Source organism: Hordeum vulgare, chromosome 4H, assembly GCF_904849725.1.
Source record: "Hordeum vulgare subsp. vulgare chromosome 4H, MorexV3_pseudomolecules_assembly, whole genome shotgun sequence".
NCBI lineage: Eukaryota > Viridiplantae > Streptophyta > Magnoliopsida > Poales > Poaceae > Hordeum > Hordeum vulgare.
Genome location: NC_058521.1, coordinates 387,478,942 through 387,496,962, shown reverse-complemented (window position 1 = coordinate 387,496,962; position 18,021 = coordinate 387,478,942).

The following is an 18,021-nucleotide window of genomic DNA, read 5'->3' as shown; positions in this document are numbered from 1 at the left end:
GCTTTCTCGCCGAGTCGACTGATGAACCTGCTCAAAGCCGCTAGGCAACCTGAGAGCCGTTGAACATCGTGTATTCTGACCGACCTCTCCATTCGGACGATGGTCCCGATGTTCTCGGGGTTGACATCGATCCCTTGTTCGGAAACGAAGAAACCGAGTAACTTTCCGCTGGGAACGCCGAATGAACATTTGGCGGGGTTGAGCTTGATATCGTACCTACGAAGGTTGGCGAATGTTTCTGCCAAGTCAGTCAGCAGGTTGGAACCTTTGCGTGACTTGACTACGATATCATCCATATATGCCTCCACATTCCGACCGATCTGGTCGAGGAGACATTTTTGGATCATGCGCATAAAGGTACCTCCTGCATTCTTCAAACCAAATGGCATAGTGATGTAGCAGAAGCACCCAAATGCGGTGATGAAGGCTGTTTTTAACTCACTGGGACCATACAGACGGATCTGATGATAGCCCGAGTAGGCATCAAGAAATGACAGACGCTCGCAACCCGCAGTCGAATCGACAATTTGATCTATGCGGGGGAGCGGAAAATAGTCTTTCGGGCAGACCTTATTGAGATGCTTGAAGTCGATGCACTTTCGGAGCGACTTGTCCTTCTTGGGCACCATGACAACATTGGCGAGCCACTCGGAGTGGTGAACCTCGCGAATGAAGTTGGCTGCCAACAACTTGGTCACCTCTTCCCCGATTGCCTTCCTCTTGTGCGCGGCGGATCGGCGCAGGCGCTCTCGGACAGGCCGAGCAGTGGAATCCACGTGCAGTTGGTGCTTAGCCAACTCCCTGGGTACACCTGGCATGTCAGAGGGTTTCCATGCGAAGATGTCCCAGTTCTCACGGAGGAATTGGGTGAGCTCGGCTTCCTATTTAGGATCGAGGGTGGTGGAGATGTTCGTCGGGGCAGCAGTGGCGTCCGTCGGATGGATGCTGACCTTCTTCGTCTCTCCCGCCGACTGAAATGCAGACTCTGAAGCTGGCTTCTTCGAGCGCATCAGGTCGGCGGGGTCGACTGTTTTCTTGTACTCGTCCAGCTCGGGGACGGCCATCTGCTGGTCGGCGATTCTTGATCCCTGCTGCAGACACTCTTCAGCCTGCTGCCGATTGCCTGTGATGGTGATCACACCCTTCGGGCCTGGCATCTTCAGCTTCAGGTATACGTAACATGGACGGGCCATGAAACGCGCATACGCTGGGCGACCCAGAATTGCGTGATAAGCGCTCTGGAAGTCGACCACTTCGAACGTCAGCTTTTCCTTGCGGAAGTTCTTGTCGGAGCCGAAAACGACGTCCAACGCGATCTGGCCGAGTGACTTGGCCTTCCGTCCAGGGACGACTCCATGGAACTGCATGCTGCTCTCGCTGTGTTTGGACATCGGGATGCCCATCCCCTTAAGTGTGTCAGCGTACATGATGTTCAAGCCGCTGCCGCCATCCATGAGGACTTTGCGCAGTCGGACTCCTTCGACCACCGGGTCGACGACGAGAGCCTGTCTCCCCGGGGTGGGTACATGTGCTGGATGATCCGACTGGTCAAAGGTGATCGCAGTCTGAGACCATTTGAGGAACTTGGGGCTGGCAGGGGTGGCCATGTTCACCTCTCTGTTCACCAGCTTCAGTCGACTCTTGCTCTCGACGTCAGCAAAGATCATCAGGGTTGCATGGACTTGGGGGAACGGATCCTCCTTATCCTGTTCGTGGTCCTTCTCACTCGGTTGCCCTTCGCTGAACCCCTGGATCAGGAGGCGACACTGTCCAGTGGTATGCTTCGCATATATGGGGTTGCCTTCTTCATCGATCTTCGTATGAACCGGACATGGCTGGTCCAGGATGGGGTTATTGAACTGCTTCTTCTTGGGGGTGAACTGAGCCTTCCCTTTGCCCTTGAACTTGGCATTGGTTACGGCTGCAGCTTCTGCTTGCGGAGCGGTCGAGCTTTCTGCTTCTGCTTCCGAGTGTTGCCCCCACCGCCATCAGCGACTGTTTTGTGCTTGCCGCTTCGGATGCAGTCCTCTTCTTCACCATTTGCATAGCGTGTTGCTATCTCCATCATCTTGCTCATGGAGATGTCGCCTGTTCGGCCAAACTTGAGGTACAGATCCCTGTACCGCACGCCTGCCTTGAAGGTGCAGACTGCTTGATGCTCGGTGACGTTCTCCACCGTGTGATAGAGAGTTGTCCAGCGCTGGATGAAGTCATGCAAGGGCTCATTCTGCTTCTGGATGCAGTGCTGGAGCTCCACAAGGCCAGCATGACGCTTGCACGTCCCTTCGAAGGTCCTGATGAACACTCGGGCCAGATCTGCCCAACTGTAGATGCTTGAGGGGGCCAACTGGTTCAGCCACGCTCGCGCCGAGCCGTCGAGCATCGGAGGGAGGTGCTTCATGGCGACATGGTCGTCCCCTCCTCCGATCTGGACTCCCACTCGGTAGTCATCCAGCCACGTTTCTGGCTTGGACTCTCCTGTGAACTTGCTAATTCCCGTCGCCAATTGGAAGTTGGGAGGGATGTCAGCCGAACGGATGGCTCGACTGAAACACTCGGGACCAGCAACGGTGGCCCTGCTTCCACTCGGACGGTCGATATCGCGACCATCGCGGTGGGCCCGACGCCTGTCGACCCTCCGCTGGGCGATATGCCCTCTTGCGTCGGGCCTTGGGTCATAAGTGTCACCGACTGAACGCCGATCATCATGATGTCGGGGCCCGTAGGGCCCACCCCGCGGAGGGGTGCGTGAACGGTGGCGATCTTCGTGATTTATGGAACGACTGCCTCTTGTGTGCCGCTGATGGGAACCTGGGCTGTGAACCGACCGATGCGTATTCGCATGAACATAACTATTATAGATCCTGTTGTGCGACTGGGAGACCGCCGAATTCTGCTGCTGCGCCGTGTGCAACAGGGCTCGGATCTGCTCGATCCCTCTACCAGCCTCTGAATCAGTCGGTTGGAGGGAATCGGCTATCTTGGCAGCTGCAGCCAAGTTGAGGAGGGGTGTGCGGAACAGCTCCACGTTGCTCCGCCGAGTGTGCCGACTGGCAGAACGGTGAGGTGGACGACGTGCGCTGGACGCTTCACAGATCTCGTGCTCGTTCCGGCTAGCTTGACAGGGATCTTCATGGGAATGGGCCATGTGTACTTCTGTTGCAGGCCCGCGACCCTGGTACTCGGAAGGAAACTCAGTCAGAACCGAGCCCGAGCGCTGGGACGGCGGGGCAACCACAACTGACTCTAGAACCGCCACTTGTGAAGATGCGTTCTGGCGCGCCTGGGCGTGTTGCACCCAACGCTGGAGCCGCGGACGGGGGGACCGCTTGGCGCGGCGCGTGACGGCGGTGTAGGTCGACAGCGGAGCCGACTGCTGGAGAAGAAGAATGTCGCGGGCGCCGGCACGGATGTGCGTAGCCCCGCGACGGGGAAGCGCCTCGACGTCGAGGGGCGCATCCCGAAGCCACGCCGAATCATCGACGATGAAGGAGAGAGCACCGAAGAAGATCTGGTGATCCATGGTCGAATCTCCACCGGACGACATGACGAAAGGAAGTAGTCACAAACTCGCCGGAAGTCGCTTAGACGCCTGCCCCACGGTGGGCGCCAACTGTCGTGGGTATAAGCCTGACAGTAGATGTGTAGGGTACGAAAAGGATGGGCAGAGCCTTAGCTACGGCGAGGTTGTATGAGTTCGGGCCCCTCTGCGGTGGAGGTAATAGCCCTTCGTCTCAGTGCTCAGGGAGCTTGTTGTCGAGTGAAAATATGGAATACAATGAGTTGCTAACCCCTCTACCAGTGGGGGAGGGTGGCTTATATAGAGTGCGCTCCCCTCCACAACGGTTCCGGTACAGGGGTGGAGTAGTGGGGATTGAATGTGTACGTTACAGGTAACGTACGCCCTAAATGCTAATAAATTCACTTGGAAACGTACGACCGTTTCCCTCTAGGGGGGTTACGATCTACCGAGTGGTATCCAGTCGGTTAGCTTGATATCCCCCGAATGTTAATCTCCGACTGGATGGTCGAGGACCTGTTACTGACTGGATGATGGGGACTCCTTAATTCAGTCGGAACTGACTAAGGGCCTTGTCCTTTGTGAGGGGTAGTCCTTGGGTTGGACCTACATGACAGGCCTATGACCCTACCCTAGGACTATAACCCCATCAATAGTGTAGAACCATTTGAAATACTTAAGAAAGCCTTAATTTCTGCACCTATTGTTCAACCACCTGATTGGAACTTACCCTTTGAAATCATGTGCGATGCTAGTGATTACATTGTTGGTGCTATTCTAGGGCATAGAATCGACAAGAAATTTAATGTTATTCATTCTGCAAAAAAGACCCTAGATACTGCTCAAAGAAATTATTCTACTACTGGAAAATAATTTTAGCAGTTGTGTGTGCATGTGATAAGTTTAGACCTTACAACATTGATTCTAAAGTAACTATTCACACTGATTATGTTGCTATTAAATACCTTATGGAAAATAAAGACGCAAAACCTATAATTATCAGAGGGGGGCTATTACTCCAAGAATTTGACTTGCATATCGTTTATATTAAGGGAGCTGAAAACCCGGTAGTAGATAACTTGTCTAGGATGGAAAATGTTCTTGATGACCGAGTGCTTATTGATGATAATTTTCCTGATGAGCAACTTACTGTTATAAATACTTCACGTAGTACTCCTTGGTATGCAGATTATGCTAATTACATTGTTGCTAAATATATTCCGCCTAGCTTCACCTATCGACAAAGGAAAAAATTCTTCTCTGATTTACGACATTACTTTTGGGATGACCCACATCTTTATAAGGAAGGAGTAGATGGTGTTTTTAGACGTTGTATACCTGAGTATGAAGAGGAACAGATGCTAAGGAAGTGTAATTCCGAGGCCTATAGAGGACATCATGTTGGCGACAGAACTACACAAAAGGTATTACAATCCGGTTTTTATTGGCCTACTATTTTTAAAGATGCTCATAAGAATGTCCTTTGATGTGATGAATATCAAAGAGTTTGTAACATTGGTAAACGTCAGGAAATGCATATGAATTATTCACTTGCTATTGAACCATTTGATGTCTGGGCTTTTATTTTATGGGACCTTTTCCTTCAGCTAATGGGTATACTCATATTTTAGTTGCTATTGATTACATTACTAAGTGGGTAGAATCTATTCCAATTAGTAGTGTTGTTCATAACACTTCTATTAAAATGCTTAAAGACATCATTTTCCCGAGGCTTGGAGTCCGTGGATATTTAATGACTGATGGTGGTTCACATTTTATTCATGGTGCTTTCCATAAAATCCTAGACAAATATGATGTTAACCATATAATTGCATCACATTATCATCCTAAGTTTAGTGGCCAAGTTGGATTGAGCAGCCGAGAAATAAAAATAATATTGCAAAAGAATGTTAATAGGTCTAGAAAGAATTGGTCTAGGAAACTTGATGATTCTTTACGGGCTTATAAAACTTCTTATAAAAATCACATGGGGATATGTCCTTATAAAATGGTTTATGGAAAAGCATGTCATTTACCTCTTGTGTTAGTACATGAAGCTTATTGGTCAATTTAATAACTTAACTATGACTTTAAACTTGCCAGTGAAAATAGGTTATTTGATATTAGCTCAATAGATGAATGGAGAACACAAGCCTATGAAAAGGCCAAGTTATTTAAAAAAAGTTAAAATATAACATGATAAGAGAATCCAAAAAAGAGAATTTAATGTATGGGATCTAGTGATTTTGTACAATTCTCGTTTCAGATTCTTTGCAGGTAAACTCCTCTACAAATGGGAAGGCCTATATGTTGTCGAGGAGGTCTAACGCTCCGACGCTATAAAGATCAACAACTTTGAAAGCAAAAATCCGAGAGTGGTGCATGGACAAATAATTAAGCATTACATCTCACGTATGCCCATTAACATTGGAACTAACATTATCCAAGTGATGACACCACAGGAGCACATAAGAGAAACCTAGAAACATGAAAAGGGAGTAGGTACGTGAAATGGTGAGGAACCCGCCTCCAAAAGTTCAAAAAAATAATATTTTGTTGGTTTTGATATTTCAGAAAAATTCCAAAAATAAAAAGGAGTCACGGGACCCACCAGAAAGCCACAAGGCAACAAGGAGCGGCCACCCCCTCGCCATGCCATGATGTCTTGTGGGGCCCTCGTGTTCCTCCCGCACTGTGTTTTCTTCTCGAGCACATATTATTACCTGGAAAAAGTCATTATATATACTCCTGAATGTTCTTGTTTGGGGCTATTTTTTTGAAAAATCTAGATCTCCATGACAACACCAAGTTCCTCCAAGGACAAGTTCTTCGATAAGGTCATCAACCCGTACTTCCTGGAGGTGATGAAATACCCTCATGCCATTGTGATGCATGCGGGGGTGCTTCACATCTGTGACGTCCAAGGACCAAAGAAGGAGGGAAGTGATGACCCACAAGTTTAGGGGGTCAATCCTAGTCCTTTTGGTAAGTAAGTGTGTTGAACCCAATGCAGAGGGGAAGGAAATGACAAGCAATTTTCAGCAAGGTAATTTCTACAAACACTGAAATAGCGGTCACAAGTTTTTTGATAGCGAGATAATTGTAACAAGTTAAAAGTAGCAATAATAACAAGAGGTGTAGCAAGGTAGCCCAATCCTTTTCTGGGAAAGGACAAGCTTGAGCAATATCGTATAGTAGGCAAAGCATTCTTGAGGGAGCACGAGAATTTCGTCTAGTCACTTTCGTCATGTTGGGCTAATTTGCGTTCACTATTTCGATAATTTGATATGTGGGTGGATCGGTGCTTGGGTGATGTTCTTACTTGAGCAAACCTCCCACTTATGATTAACCCCCCGCAAGCATCCGCAATTACGAGAAAAGTATTTAGAATAAATTCTAACCATAGCATTAAACATAGGGATCCAAATCAGCCCCTTACGAAGTAGTGCGTATACTAGGGTTTAAGTTTTTGTCACTGTTGCAAACCACCCTCTAATTACTACTCCACAATGCATTACCTTAGACCCAAAATATGGTGAAGTGTTATGTAGTCGACGTTCACATAACACCACTAAGGGAATCACAACATTCATATCATAAAAATATTGAACAAATATCAACTTCACATGACTACTCGCAACATGATTTATCCCGTGGCATCAAGAACGAAAGTAACTACTCACAAGAGATAAACATGTTCATGATGAGAGAGGTATTATATAGCATAATGAATCTGAACATATGATCTTCCACCAAATAAACCATAAAGCATCAACTACAAGATGTAATTAACACTACTAGACACATCCCAGGTACCAATCCGAGGTTCCGGTACAAGATTGAGCACAAGAGATGAACTAAGGTTTTGATAGGAGATGGTGGTGACGAATATGTTAGTGGAGATTGGCCTCCCCAAGATGAGAGGGTTGTTGGCGATGGCGATGGCCTCGATTTCCCCCTCTCGGAGGGAAGTTCCTCCGGCAGAAACGCTCCACGAGAGGGCAAAAGTGCTCATGCCAAAAGTCATCTCCCTTAATTTTTTAGGATGACTGAGAATTTATACCAGAAGATGATTGCGAGAGGTGGGCTAGGTGGCCCACTATTCATCAGGTCGCACCAGGGGTGCCTAGCGTGCCATAGTTTTTAATGGCCGCCTGGTGGCCCCACTCCGACACTTGTTAGCTCCATTATTATTATTATTTAAATACTTTGTAAATTTTTAGCCCAATTGGAGATGTGCAGAATAGGTATCTCTGACGTAGCTTTTGTAGGTCCAGAATTCCATCTATCGGTATTCTCCCACTTGATGTGAACCTTGCATATTATGAGAGAAAAGGCATTAGAATTACTCCACCAACTGGAAAAATTCATAACACACTATTAATAATTGTAGCAAAATATGATACAAGATGGACGTATCAGGAAGCGAGAAGGCCAGGCTTACGGCGGTGGAGCAGGACATCTTCAAGTGTCAAGCAATGGTTGAACGGGGTTTGAGTGCTAATCACTCTATGATCACGGACTTCATACAAGAGAACAAACTGGACACCAAGAACGTGGGGGAGGCCCTCTTCAAACTTCAAGAGAGGATTGAAAACCTCCAAGCTCAAACCTTTGACCTCCAAAGCCAAAATATGAGTATGAATTGAGGTTTAAGAGGATGATCATTGCTGCTGATTTTAGGATCCCAGAGACAAGGTTTTGTTTCTGCGATAGTGAGCCAATGCATTGGAAGGTGGAATACCAACCTGCTGCATCATCGCCTTCATCACGCAAGAGGGACACCTGAGTACATGGGTATGGGTACCACCCTTAGCTTGTTCCAAGCTTGGGGGAGATGCCCTGGTATCGTATCACCATCACTTCCACCATTACCAACTCTCTTAGTTTGATCTTTAGCTATTTCGTGATTTAGAGAAATCAAATTTCAGATTTTCCTAGCTTAGAATTTTTGTTTTTAGATCCTTCTGTCCTTGTAACCGAATGTGAGAGATATATAATAAATATTAGTTGATTTTTTGTGCTTTACTTGTGTGCACCCATGTGACACCCTACTATTGTACCACCTTGTCACTACTGATTTTCTTTTTCAATATTTGGAGACAATGTTTTTAAGTGAGTGCTATGATTTTCTTGATTGCCATTGCTTGTGTGTTTGTTTCTGTTTAGCTCACCAAACAACTTTTTTTGTAAGGAGTTCTGGCTTTGATCTCAAACCCCTTTCCCAATGGTCATGCCATGGCTATAGCACCAGAAACCATTTCTGTAAAATATTAATATAACAAAACCCCTTTTTCTTATTTTTAAGTTCCAAAACCCGTGGATTGGGATTTGTTTTGCAAGTCCCTAATTTAAGGGAAATGTTTGGCCCCAAAGGCTTTCTCTTGATTCTATTGATAAAAAACTTTTCAAAACCATACAATAATTATTTTAATAGTTATTTTCCTATATTACTTAACTGGCCTTTTCTGAGGCCACAATTGGTATTTTATAGGAAAAAATATTTTTCTACTTTAGAAAATTCTGAGAAAAATTAGGGAAAGTTAGAGGACAAATATTTTCCATATATGTGAGTTTCAACCCATGGTCATGTTCAAAATATTGGACAAATCGCTTGAAAACGGTTTGTCTACATTCTGATCTTTTGAAATATTTCCAAAGGAAATAATCTCAGTAAATTCCAAGAAAGTTCTAACATGTCCCACACATTATATGTGATGACAATACCAAGTTTCATTTCCATCCAAGATGGTTTGATTCACCTAATAATTGAGAAAACCTTTCTGTCCAAAATCAAGTTGGAACAACTCCACATTGCCAAGTTTGTCCAATTAATCCCAAACTTTACAGGAGTGTTAAAAACTCCAAATAAGTAGGGCATGCCAAGTTTTGCATTTGTGGCTGTTGATTTGATCACACTTGCCCACACGATTGTAATTCTGTCCATTTTTGGGGTTTTCCAAGTCTATATTGTAAACCTAGCTCAAATGAGCTCAAACTTGGTAAAACTTGTTATTTCTGCCCATCATCCAGTCATATTAAGTTCCACTGCATTGGGAGAAGAATAACTCCTCCAAACCAACATCAAACACCTTCTGCTGATTTTGCAAATCAATCGTAAACACCCCTTCCACCCCATTCCTTCACTCCTACTATCTATCACAACTTCAGCTCAAGTTCAAAGGGAGCAAGACAAAATCTTCAATTTACATTATGGGTTCACTGTGGCAGCACCTGTTCATCACTCTCTCTTTGACCAACACTATTTTCCTTGGAGCCAAAGCCTCCCGAGAGCATTTCCCTAACCCCCAAGTACAGCCAGACACACCATAGACATGCTAGAGCGCGACAGCATGCCATAGCATGCCATAACAGCGCTCTCGGCGTGCCAGAGAGCGCGCCTGCATCAAGGGAGGCCAGCCCCGGCCAAGCTTCGCCCCTCACAGCCTGTCCAAAACATACTGAATCAACGGACGACTCCACTATGGCACAGGGCCCCTCCTTTCTCCCCTTTCTCCTACCCTAGCGACGCGTGCCCGTGCATGCCCGAACCCGTCAGGCGGAGCTTGCCACCACAACATGTCAAAGCTGTGGCCCGTTTCACTTTGACCCATTCTGCTCGCGTAAGCATCGCTTTCAAAGACTGTTGGGGATATTATCCCGCCATGTAACCCGCCCTATGAGGTTGGGTCAAGCTAGTGGTGGCTCAATGTTTATACTCAAGACGGGCCCTGACATACAAGACACGAGGCGACAAAGTGGTTTACCAAAGTGAGCCGGTGCTACTGCAACAAAAGACCTTCCAACGGCGCCAGAAATAGGCACGTCGACGGGAGAATACTTGGCTTGATCTTTCTGCTATGGCTACACCTTAAGGGACTTCCTAGGCAAGTATGCAAAGGATTTCCCTCGTGGTCTTGGAGCCTTGGGTTGATGTTCCCTCGAAGCGGAAAGGGTGATGTAGCGTAGCGGTGGTAAGTACTTCCCTCAGGTTGAGAACCAAGGTATCAATCCAGTGGAGGAGTATCTCAAGATCCTGCGCAAACACAAAAACTTGCTCCCAACGCTATGAAGGGGTTGTCAATCCCTTATAGATTGTTTGCCAAGTGAGAACTGAAAGCAACAAAGTAACAAAGCAAAGTAAAAGCGGAGGTGTAAATGATGGATGTGAATAGACCCGGGGGTCGTAGTGTTTACTAGTGGCTTCTCTCATGAAAGCAAGTAGAAGGTGGGTGAACAAATTACTATCGAGCAATTGATAGAACCGCGCAAAGTCGTGAAGATATCTATGCAATGATTGTTTCTATAGGCATCACGTCCGAAACAAGTAGACCGATACTTTCTGCATCTACTACTATTACTCCACACGTCGACCGCTATCCAGCATGCATCTAGTGTATTAAGTCCATAAGAATAGAGTAATGCCTTAAGCAAGATGACATGATGTAGAGGGATAATCTCAAACCAATGATAAAAACCCCATCTTTTTACCCTTGATGGCAACTACTTGATGTTTGCCTTGCTGCCCCTACTATCACTGGGAAAGGTCACCACATGGTAGAACCCAAAACCAAGCACTTCTCCCATTGCAAGAATCATAGATCTAGTTGGCCAAACAAAACCCAAGACTCGGAGAGACTTACAAGGATATCAAATCATGCATATAAGAAATCAGCAAAGACTCAAATATATATCATAGATAATATGATCACAAATCCACAATTCATCGGATCTCGACAAACACACCACAAAAGAAGATTACATCGGATAGATCTCCATGAAGATCATGGAGAACTTTGTATTGAAGATCCAAGAGAGAGAAGAAGCCATCTAGCTACTAACTACGGACCCGTAGGTCTAAAGTGAACTACTCACGAGTCATTGGACGGGCGATGATGATGATGAAGAAGCCCTCCAACTCCAAAGTCCCCTCCGGCAGGGCGCCGGGAAGGGTCTCAAGATGAGATCTCGCGGAAACGGAAGCTTGCGGCGGCGGAAAAGTATTTTCGAGGCTCCCCTGATTTTTTGCGGAATATTTTGTAATTTATAGGCCAAAGACATTGTTCAGGGGGCAGCCAGGGTGGCCACAAGCTTTCCCACCGCCGCCTCTCCCCTGGTGGCGTGGTGGGAGCTTGTGGTCTCCCTGGAGCCCACCTGGCTTGGCCCAAAGGCCCCCTGGTCTTCTTTGGTTCAGGAAAAAATCATTTCGGGGTTTTTCTTCCGTTTGGACCCCGTTCCAAAATCAGATCTGAAAAGAGTCAAAAACACGGAAAAAACAGGAACTGGAAGTGAATTAATAGGTTAGTCCCAAAAAAGATATAAAAGGTACATAAAACAACCAAAGAAGACAAGATAACAGCGTGAAACCATAAAAAATTATAGATACGTTTGAGACGTATCAAGCATCCCCAAGCTTAACTCCTGCTCGTCCTCGAGTAGGGAAGTGATAAGAATGAATTTTTGATGCTTTCATGCTACCTAGCATAGGTGTCCTTTGTAATTCCTCTTATGTGACATGAATGTTCAGATCCATTAGATTCAAAACAATAGTTTGCTATTGACGTGGAAACAATAATAATTCAAGCAAACTAGCAAGGTAATCATGAACTTTCAAAATAACAAGGCCAAAAGAAAGTTATCCCTACAAAAGCATATAGTCTGGCTATGTTCAATCATAATTGCACAACGAATTTAAATCATGCACAACCCCGGTATTAGCCAAGTAATTGTTTCACACCTTTACTTTCTCAAACATTTTCAACTCTTACGCAATACATGAGCGTGAGCCATGGTTATAACACTATAGATGGTGTGGAATGTAGTGCAGGTTGCAAGACAAAAAAGGAGAACATAGTCACATTAACTAGGCATACCAACGAGCTGTCGAGATGCTCATCAATAGATATCAATGTGAATGAGTAGGGATTGCCCTACAAATGATGCACTAGAGCTACGAGTATGCGAAAGCTCTTAAAGAAAACTAGTGGGTGTGCATCCAACTTGCTTGCTCACGAAGACCTAAGGCAATTTTGAGGAAGCCTATCATTGGAATATACAAGCCAAGTTATATAATGAAAATTACCACTAGCTATATGGTGGTGACAAAATGAGAGACTCTCAATCATGAAGATCATGGTGTTTTAATAAGCACAAGTGTGGAAAAAGTGGTAGCATTGTCCCTTCTCTCTTTTGCTCTCATTTTTTTGGTGGGCTCTTTGGCCTCTTTTTTATGGGTTTCTTTGGCCTATTTTATTTCCTCACATGGGACAATGCTCCATCAATGATGATCATCACAATTACAACTCAAAACTTAGAGCAACTATGACTCTATATGGAATGCCTTCGGTAGTGTACCGTGGTAATGACCTAGCATGGCATAGACATCAATCGAAACAACATGGTAGCTATCTTACGATCGTGCAAAGGCAAAGTAGGTGTGGTGGCACATGTCATGGTGGTAGTTGCATGGCAATATATCTCGGAATGACTTTGAAAAAAAAGCCATAATAGGTAGGTATGATGGCTGTTTTGAGGGAGGCTAATGGTGGGTTTTGTGCACCTGCGAAAGTTGCACGGCACTAAGAAGATAGTGATGGTGGAAGGTGATAGTGCATCTAAACCATGGACTCAACATTAGTCATGAAGAACACATATACTTGTTGCAAAACTTTTATTAGTAATCGAAATAAAGCATTCAACGCATACTCCTAGGGGAACGGTTGGTAGGTATAAACCATCGCGCGATCCCGACCGCCACGCAAAGGATGAAAATCAATATACTAATCATGCTCAGATTTCATCACATAGCAGTTCAACATACGTGCATGCTACAGGAATCACTAACTTAAACACAAGTATTTCTAGATTCACAACACCTTACTAGCATGACTTCAATATTACCATAACCACAACTTAAAACTAATTGAGATGAATCCAACTTCTCTAACTATTCAATGCACATGAAGGTGGAAGTTTTCGTATCCCTTTGGATAACTACCCCTTTTGAGACTACTTTCAAAGCATAGATCAACTACCAAGCCACGCACCATTGCACTCTAAAAGATATAAGTGAAGCACATAGAGCAAAAGTATCTAGCTCAAAAGATATAAGTGAAGCACATGTGAGCTGAATTGTCTACCAAAAGATATAAGTGAAGCTCGACAAAATCACGGTGAGTGCATGTCTCTCTCTCTCAAGGTGTGCAGCAAGGATGATTGTGACACAACAAAAATAAAAGACTCCTATGATACAAGACGCTCCAAGCAAAAACACATAGCATGTGGTGAATAAAAATATAGCCCCAAGTAACGTTACCGATGGATTGAAGATGAGAGAGGGGATGCCTTCCCGGGGCATCCCCAAGCTTAGGCTTTTACGGCATCCTTGAATCTCTTGGGGTGCCTTGGGCATCCCCAATCTTGAGCCCTTGCCACTCTTTATCTCTTTGTCCATAAGAACTTCACCCAAAACTTGAAAACTTCACAACACGAAACTTAAACAGAAACTCGTGATAACATTAGTACAAGAAAGCAAACCACCACTTCCTTAGGTACTGTAGCAAACTTAAATTCTACTTTTGCTGATGTTGTGTTACTTTACTTTCAATCTTCCATGGCTAATACCCCCCGATACTATCCATAGTTTCATCAAAATAAGCAACCAACACAACAAACACATAATCTGTTAACAGCAGACCAGTCTGTAGAAATCTGTATATTTCGTATACCTCTGGTACTTCACAAATTCTGAAAACTTACGGAAGTCTGAAGAATATGTGTAGGAATCAGCAGCAAAAATAATCAACTCAAAATCTCTTACAGAAACAAAATGAAAATTCTTTTCGTGAGGAGAAAGTTTCTGTCTTTTCCAGCATGACCAAACGATCATCGCCAAGACTAATCATAACGGTTTTGCTTGGCACAAACGCAAAAAGAAACACAAAAACACAATCATAACAGAATTATGAAAGTGTGGAAAACACAAAACATAATGAAAAATGATTGATTCGTTGGGTTTCCTCCCAACAAGCGCTTTTGTTTAACGCCCTTAGCTAGGCGAAAGTGATGGAATCATGTATAGTCATCTTTGGTGCTCAAACCATAAGTAGCCCTCATCATAGATTCATAAGGCAATCTTATTTTCTTTCTAGGAAAGTGCTCCATGCCCTTCTTTAAAGGAAATTAAAATCTAATATTCCCTTCCTTCATATCGATGATAGCACCAATAGTCCTTAGGAAAGGTCTACCAAGAATAATGGGACATGAAGGATTGCAATCTATGTCAAGTACAATGAAATCCACGGGTACATAGTTCTTATTTGCAACAATAAGAACATCGTTGATCCTCCCCATGGGTTTCTTGAAAGTAGAATCCGCGAGATGCAAATTAAGAGAACACTCTTCAATCTCATGAAAACCAAGAATATCACATAAAGACTTTGGAATCGCGGAAACACTAGCACCCAAATCACACAAAGCATTGCACTCATTGTTTTTGCTCTTGATTTTGATAGTAGGTTCCCACTCATCATGAAGTTTTCTATGTATAGATACTTCTAGTTCGAGCTTGTCCTCAAGAGATTTCATCATAGCATCTATGATATGCATGGTAAAGGCTTTTCTTTCGCTATAAGCATGTGGAGAGTTTGCAATGGATTGCATCAAAGAAATGCATTCAAACAAGGAGCAATTATCATAATTGAATTCCTTGAAATCCAAAGTGGGAGTTTCATTACTACCCAAAATTTTGACTTCTTCTACTCCACTTTCCACACCTTTATCATCAAGATAGGTGGACTCCGAATCATTGGGGCATTTTTCAACCAAAGTGGATTCATATCCAGCCCCTCCATAAGTAGGTTTGACACGGGAAAACAAAGATTCAAGAGGAGACACAACAAGCACTTTAAGATCTTCGTGATTTGCATCACTAGAACGTACCCTTTTAAACCATTCATGTCTAGCGCGAATTTGGGCGGTTCTTTCTTTGCTCTCATTCATGGAGATACGATAAACTTTCAAAGTGTCATCCAAGTTGATCTTGGGAGGAGCGCATCTAACTTTCAAAGCATCAATATCACAAGACATCCTATCAACGCTCTTAGCCAAATCGTCTATTTTGAGTAGTTTTTCCTCTATGGACACATTGAAAATCTTTTGAGAGTTGATGAACTCTTTGATATTACTTTCTAGATCACAGGGTAATTGTTGTGATTTCCATAAGTGTTGCCGTATGATGGCCAGAATTATTAGAGGAGTTACTAGGAAAAGGCCTAGGAACATAGTTTCCTCTAAAAGCATTGTTGTTGCCAAAATTGTTCCTACCAACAAAATTCATGTCCAAACTAGCGTTGCTACTCTCAATCAAAGATGATAGTGGCATGTCATTACAATCTACGGAAGCATTTCTACTAGCAACCAAATTCATCAACTCGTCCATCTTAGCACTAAGCGAGTTAATCTCTTCTATAGCGTGCACCTTTTTGCTAGCAGGCGACCTTTCAGTGTGCCACTAAGAGTAGTTGGTCATGATATTGTCTAGGAGTTTTGTAGCGTCTCCTAACGTGATTTCCATGAACGTTCCGCCTGAAGCAGAGTCCAAGATATTGCGAGAAGCAAAATTCGAGCCAGCGTAAAAGATTTGTATAATCATCCACAAACTCAAGCCATGAGCAGGACAATTTCTAATCATAAGCTACATCCTCTCCCAATATTGTGCAACAGGTTCATGATGAAGTTTCTTGAAATTCATGATATCGTTACGTAAGGAGATGATCTTAGCCGGCGGAAAATACTTGGATATGTAAGCATCTTTGCACCTATCCCAAGAATCGATACTATTTTTAGGCAAAGAAGAAAACCAAGTTTTTGCGTGATCTCGCAACAAGAAAGGAAAAAGTTTCAACTTAATCACGTCATTATCCACATCTCTTTTATTTTGCATATCACAAAGCTCAATGAATGTACTGAGATGGGATGCGACATCTTCACTAGGAAGGCCAGAGAATTTCTCTTTCATAACAAGATTCAGCAAAGCTGCGTTGATTTCATACGATTCCACACTAGTGGTGGGAGCAATCGGAGTACTAATAAAATCATTATTATTAGTGCTCGAGAAGTCGCAAAGTTTGGTGTTTTCAGACATGATGTCTTCAACAAACAAACAAGCACACAAGCAAGCAAGAAACCGGAAACGGAAAACGACAAGGGCAAAAAAAACGGCGAAGGAGAAAGGCGAATGAAAATGGCAAATGTGAAGTGGGGGAGAGGAAAACGAGAGGCAACTGGCAACAAAAGTAAATGCAAGAGAAGAGTTTGTCAGACCTACTTGGATAGATCTTGATTTCTCCTCCCCGGCAATGGTGCCAGAAATACTTCTGCTACTGCAACAAAAGACCTTCCAACGGCACGAGAAATAGGCACGTCGACGGGAGAATACTTGGCTTGATCTTTCTGCTGCGGCTACGCCTTAAGGGACTTCCTAGGCAAGTATGCAAAGGATTTCCCCCGTGGCCTTGGAGCCTTGCGTTGGTGTTCCCTCGAAGCGGAAATGGTGATGTAGCATAGCGGTGGTAAGTACTTCCCTAAGTTTGAGAATCAAGGTATCAATCCGGTGGAGGAGTATCTCAAGATCCTGCACAAACACAGAAACTTGCTCCCAACGCTATGAAGGGGTTGTCAATCCCTTATAGATTGTTTGCCAAGTGAGAACTGAAAGCAACAAAGTAACAAAGCAAAGTAAAAGCGGAGGTGTAAACGATGGATGTGAATAGACCCGGGGGCCGTATTGTTCGCTGGTGGCTTATCTCATGAAAGCAAGTAGACGGTGGGCGAACAAATTACTCTCGAGCAATTGATAGAACCGCGCAAAGTCGTGACGATATCTATGCAATGATTGTTTCTATAGGCATCACGTCCGAAACAAGTAGACCGATACTTTCTGCATCTACTACTACTACTCCACACGTCGACCGCTATCCAGCATGCATCTAGTGTATTAAGTCCATAAGAACAGAGTAACGCCTTAAGCAAGATGACATGATGTTGAGGGATAATCTCAAACCAATGATAAAACCCCCATCTTTTTACCCTTGATGTCAACTACTTGATGTATGCCTTGCTGCCCCTACTGTCACTAGGAAAGGTCACCACATGGTAGAACCCAAAACCAAGCACTTCTCCCATTGCAAGAATCATAGATCTAGTTGGCCAAACAAAACCCAAGACTCGGAGAGACTTACAAGGTTATCAAATCATGCATATAAGAAATCAGCAAAGACTCAAATATATATCATAGATAATCTGATCACAAATCCACAATTCATCGGATCTCGACAAACACACCGCCAAAGAAGATTACATCGGATAGATATCCATGAAGATCATGGAGAACTTTATATTGAAGATCCAAGAGAGAGAAGAAGCCATCTAGCGACTAACTACGAACCCGTAGGTCTGAAGTGAACTACTCACGAGTCATTGGAGGGCGATGATGATGATGA